Source organism: Gossypium arboreum, chromosome 9, assembly GCF_025698485.1.
Source record: "Gossypium arboreum isolate Shixiya-1 chromosome 9, ASM2569848v2, whole genome shotgun sequence".
NCBI classification, from domain to species: domain Eukaryota; kingdom Viridiplantae; phylum Streptophyta; class Magnoliopsida; order Malvales; family Malvaceae; genus Gossypium; species Gossypium arboreum.
Genome location: NC_069078.1, coordinates 512,670 through 519,053, shown reverse-complemented (window position 1 = coordinate 519,053; position 6,384 = coordinate 512,670). Strand labels below are relative to the sequence as shown.

Sequence of the window (6,384 nt, the reverse complement as noted above, 5' to 3'; positions counted from 1 at the left end):
TCTACGTAACCATCGAGACTTTCATGCCCCATCGTGTTTAAACGCATTATTTCCTTATCCAAAATGTAATACCTTTAAACCTTGTTCGAAGTTTTAGAATGTGTTAAAAGTTTCTAACTTATTTCTCATTTGTTACTACCGTTCTTAGCTACGTATGAATCTGTAAATTTTAGTTTCCTTCAAAATTTATTCCTTATCTCAATTAATTTCCTAATATATTTTGCATAGACAAAGTAATCCTCCGGGCATGAACGACTCATTGTCGGTTCTATTTTAGATTCGAGATGTTTCCACTATTTGTTCTCACCTACTACTTTGCCATAGATCTTCAACCACAGGTTGCAAGTGCAATTTCAAAATTAAAGACAGTTCCCTGCATGTTTTAATGATAAAGACTAGCCAATAAAATGTAACATAATGAATCGAGAATCATTGGTTTATCGTAGAAATGGTTTTCCTAATATGACAACGTACCAAAAAAAAGTTAAAAATAGAGCGAACGCTATCAGAAGAAAACAATATCCTTTTCCAACGTTTGGCGAAAAGAAAGGATAATAAACGCCATGTTTTGTCACGGTCCGTTATCGTTCTACTTCCACCTTTCTAGTTGAAGATTGAATTTGTTCTACTTCAACCTGGTCATTCCAGTTTTGCAGTGTTTAATTACTCTTTCATGTTGTGCCTTGGAAACCTAATTCGAGTAGCCTATTCGATCATAACATTCCCATGACTTATTTTGTTTTATTATTCTTGTTTTATTGTTATGATTATTCCTATGTTACTTCTTTTAGTTAGTGGAGGTTACAAGTAGGGAAAAATGTCCCAATAGATCCGAATACGATTGAGTCATGACCGATTTAGTCCATGTACTATTAGAAAGTGAGCAAAAGAGGAGTATTAAAGATGGAATTAACTATTTACCGTAATAAGCTGTTAGGCCACAAGCATTTCAATCACTTTGGAATTAAACGGGGGTAATTTAGTCCTTGTACTAGTCAAACGTGAGGAAACAATGACGATTGAATACGGGGGGTTAACTCATCACGCTTGTGAAGAATGATGTGGTTCAAGGAACAACAAGAAAAATGCCACCGTGGAACAATATATCTACACAATTTCATCGTTAGTTGGTGGAATTTCAAAATTAAAAAAAACGTAAAAAATTCGAACAATTTTATATTATATTCTAAATTTTATAAACATTCAAATATATTAAATTAGTAACTGTGAGTAGTTTGGAGTGCTAGTGACTTCAAATTTCTACAGAAAAAAAAATTCTGCGAAGAATTTAGATGAAGAATTCTTTATTACTTGGGCAACTCAGTCAAGTGCCGAGTCCACTTGGTAGGTGGCTTACCTGTTGGGCTTTTATTATATAAAAATTCAAATATGGGCACTTGGGCTGCAAATGTTCGTCCCCAGTTGGTTTTGAATTTGTTTAAAAATGGAGCAAAAAAGCTTCATACAAGAAAAGCAAACTATCTGAGAGGTTTTAGATTTTAACAGGATTTTCTTTTACATTTTATTACACAGAAAACGAAAGTAAGCCGTGCTCAGTCTTGGTAATTGACGTCATCACCATTAAGAGGTGTTCTTTATAGGCACGAGTTAAATTCTCAAAACCAACAATTCTTTTTCTTATAACAAGATTGTGGTGTCTCTTTTATGTAAAATAATGAATAAAAAACCTTTCTATTAAGATCCATATACTAGAGAATTAATAAAAGTATAAGTATATATTATTTTTAAATATCGAGCAAATTAAAGTTAGATATGAAAGTTCATTTATCTACACTAGTGCTTTTACGATATGTAAGAGTTTATGAAAACCCGTGTAAGTGATTTAGGCTTTTGGAGGCAGAATCGATAGGTCGTCCTGTACAAATTTGCAGAGACACTAAAGGAGGTAAAATTTTCTAAATAGTTGCTACTATTCACAAATTAGTGGCAGGTTGAATTATTGCAATATATAATTTTTGCAAACTCTGTAAACTTGCAATAATTACTAGTTAAAATAATTTTAAATTACCGCCTTCCTTCTAACAAAATGCACATTGTTTTTCCCTTATAATTTAGGGAACAAGACAATAAAACCTATGTAACAAAGACATGCCTTTATTTTCGAACTTACATGGTAGATGAACCGAAAGAGGTTTTAAAATCAAAATTTGGTGCCAAATAATGAGTTGGAATCATTATTCCGATTGTAACTAAAAAGGAAGAAGTTGCACCTACAAAACTGTAGCCTTAAAACTAAATGATAATGATGGTTTTACCACGATTAAATTTCCTAATCTGTTTTATGTTCAGATCTAATTGTATCAAACTTTTAATGTGTATATATATAAATATGCTCGACTAAAATTCCATTACATCAATTCTTCCTGCTCTTTCGTAATATTTAGTTTTTGTGAAAATGGATTTGAAATGCATATTCGGCCTAGTAATAATTGTTTCTCGGATATCGCTTTCTTTTACGCTAAATGTGAACGTGGTGATTCAAGGATCAACACCAATTGCTGAAACAGATGATAACTTCGTATGTGCTACACTGGATTGGTGGCCTACTGAAAAATGCAACTATAATCAATGCCCTTGGGGAAAGGCTGGACTTTTAAATTTGGTACGAATTGCTTATTTTTTGGGTGTGTGTATGAAAAATGTCTTTTAAATAAACATTGAGTCTTTTAATTTTGTTTTATATTTGTTTGCAGGATTTGAAAAAGAAGGTTCTAATAAATGCAATAAAAGGTGAGTTCTACGTGTATAAAATTAAATGTGTCTATCATTAATTCGTACAAGGTAGTTCATAATCTGAGAATCAGAAAAGAAGTTGCAAATAATGCGATTCGAATACTTTAAAAAGCTATCTCTTAAGAGTGGTCGTGAGAACAAGTGGGACTAAACTTGGTTAAATGTTGGTAAGAATCATTTCAGAAAAATTTTTAAAATTACTTTCAGCATTCAATTCTTTAAGAATCAAAGTTGGTGGGTCGTTGCAAGATCAAGTGGTGTACGGAGTAGGAGAAGTTAAGAATTGCCCCAATTTCATGAAAAAAAAAGAAGGCAGTTTATTTGGGTTCTCTCAGGGGTGCCTTCCCATGGAAAGATGGGACAAACTGAATAACTTTTTCAATCAAACTGGGTGGGTATATCTGTCTATTCTCGAAAGGAATTAAACCTTCACATTCTTTTCTAAAAAATAAAAATACTGACTTTATTAATCTGGCATTATGAAGAGTAAAGGTTACATTCGGGTTGAATGCTCTTCTGGGAAGAAACGAGTCACAAAGCGAAAAGGGTCTTTGGGCTGGCGACTGGAATTCACAAAATGCAAGGGATTTCATGAAGTATACTATTTCCAGGGGATACAAAGTTGATTCTTACGAATTTGGTAACTAAAATTGTTTTCCCGAAGATCCGCATGGGATCGTTTTCTTTTATATTTTTTGATCGTGCTCTAATCAATTTATCTTGCCAGGAAATCAACTCTCCGGAGCCGGGATGGGCGCAAGGGTTGAGGCTGAAAAATATGGAAAAGACGTAATAGTACTTAAGAATATGGTGAAAGACTTACACCCAGACCCCAAAACTCAACCAAAGGTTCTAGGTCCTAGTGGCTTTTATGACGAGAAATGGTTTAATGCCTTCCTAGAAGTTTCGGGACAAGGAGTTGTTGACGGAGTTACGCACCACATCTACAATCTTGGACCTGGTATCCAAATATATCTCGATCAAGTGTTTACCGAAGAGCTTTTAGATGCTTACTTATTACTAGTATGGTCTATTTCTTAATTCGATTGATGCATGTGCAGGTGATGGTCTAAACTTGATTACCAAGATTCAAGATCCTTCGTACTTGAATCAAGTTGCCCAAACCTATAGAGGTGTTTTTAATATTGTCAACAAGTTTAAACCGCAGTCAGGAGCTTGGGTTTCTGAATCTGGTGGAGCTCTTCGTATGGTGCTAAAGATGTGTCTCCAACCTTTGATGGATTTTGGTAATATTTTCTCTCATTTTCCTGTACCTCTAACCTTTTTTTGTGTATAATACAACACGGAATTGAAATTTCCACCTTAAACAGGTATTTTGATCAATTAGGAATGGCTTCAACCTACAATCACAAGGTTTTCTGCAGGCAAACTCTCATCGGTGGAAATTATGCTTTACTTAACACTACAACATTTATTCCCAATCCCGATTACTACGGGTCAATATCTTCACAAAAATAGTGTTAGCCTTATCCTTGCTTTTTTCCCCTATAGCCACTGAAATTTTGTCTTATTAGCTTGTTTCATTTCTAGTGCGCTTCTACGGCACCGGCTTTTGGGAAGTATTGTACTTGCAGTAACTCAAGTGGCTAACCCGAATTTGCGTGTATATGCTCGTTGTGCGAAGAAAAAGGTAAGCTGTCGTTGAAAAAGCTAACTTTTCATCTTTCAAATTCTTTGTTTTTATCAGGTATTATTTGGATAATTTTTTCCTTTTGTAGCCTGGGGTTTCTATCATTTTTATCAACTTGTCGAAAGATAGCTCGTTCGATGTAACCCTTTCAAGTTACGAACATCATCGTCGTAATTTGAGATCCACGGATGTTGCGAAGCCCAATATTGAATTTACGAGTCACCTGAATAGGGAAGAGTATCATCTGACTGCATTAGTGGAGATATACAAGGTCAAATCGTGTTGCTGAATGACGTTCCAATGGTTCCGAAAGATACATTCGACATTCTGGCGATGGATCCAAAGCTTGTCAATACTTCCACACCCATCTCGGTTGCAGCTCATTCCATAGTCTACGTAACCATCAGAGACTTTCATGCCCCTGTCTGTGTTTAAACTGCATTATTTCCTTATCCAAAATGTAATACCTTTAAACCTTGTTCAAAGTTTTAGAATGTGTTAAAAGTTTCTAACTTATTTCTCATTTGTTACTACCGTTCTTACCTACGTATGAATTTGTAAATTATAGTTTCCTTCAAAATTTCTTCTTTATCTCAATTAATTTCCTAATATATTTTGCATAGACAAAGTAATCCTCCGGGCATGAACGACTCATTGTCGGTTCTATTTTAGATTCGACATGTTTCCACTATTTGTTCTCACCTACTACTTTGCCATAGATCTTCAACCACAGGTTGCAAGTGCACTTTCAAAATTAAAGACAGTTCCCTGCATGTTTTAATGATAAAGACTAGCCAATGAAATGTAACATAGTGAATCGAGAATCATTGGTTTATCGTAGAAATGGTTTTCCTAATATGACAACGTACCAAAAAAAAGTTAAAAATAGAGCGAACGCTATCGGAAGAAAACAATATTCTTTTCCAACGTTTGGCGAAATGAAAGGATAATAAACGCCATGTTTTGTCACGGTCCGTTATCGTTCTACTTCAGCCTTTCTAGTTGAAGATTGAATTTGTTCTACTTCAACCTGGTCATTCCAGTTTTGCAGTGTTTAATTACTCTTTCATGTCGTGCCTTGGAGACCTAATTCGAGTAGCCTATTCGATCATAACATTCCCATGACTTATTTTGTTTTATTATTCTTGTTTTATTGTTATGATTATTCCTATGTTACTTCTTTTAGTTAGTGGAGGTTACAAGTAGGGAAAAATGTCCCAATAGGTCTGAATACGATTGAGTCATGACCGATTTAGTCCATGTACTATTAGAAAGTGAGCAAAAGAGGAGTATTAAAGATGGAATTAACTATTTGCCGTAATAAGCTATTAGGCCACAAGCAATTCAATCACTTAGGAATTAAACGGGGGTAATTTAGTCCTTGTACTAGTCAAACGTGAGGAAACAATGACGATTGAATACGGGGGGTTAACTCATCACGCTTGTGAAGAATGATGTGGTTCAAGGAACAACAAGAAAAATGCCACCGTGGAACAATATATCTACACAATTTCATCGTCAGTTGGTGGAATTTCAAAATTTTAAAAAAACGTAAAAAATTCGAACAATTTTATATTATATTCTAAATTTTATAAACATTCAAATATATTAAATTTGTAACTCTGAGTAGTTTGGAGTGCTAGTGACTTCAAATTTCTACGGAAAAAAAAATACTGCGAAGAATTTAGATGAAGAATTCTTTATTACTTGGGCAACTCAGTCAAGTGCCGAGTCCACTTGGTAGGTGGCCTACTTGTTGGGCTTTTATTATATAAAAATTCAAATATGGGCACTTGGGCTGCAAATGTTCGTCCCCAGTTGGTTTTGAATTTGTTTAATAATGGAGCAAAAAAGCTTTATACAAGAAAAGCAAACTATCTGAGAGGTTTTAGATTTTAACAGGATTTTCTTTTCATTTTATTACACAGAAAACGAAAGTAAGCCGTGCTCAGTCTTGGTAATTGACGTCATCACCATTA

The 6,384-nt window shown here is 34.5% G+C and overlaps 1 pseudogene; it reads left to right on the top strand.

The window, feature by feature from the left end:
- The first annotated feature begins 2,416 nt into the window (after window positions 1-2,416).
- On the top strand, window positions 2,417-4,694 carry LOC108455340 (heparanase-like protein 2; annotated as a pseudogene).
- The last annotated feature ends 1,690 nt before the right edge of the window (window positions 4,695-6,384 follow it).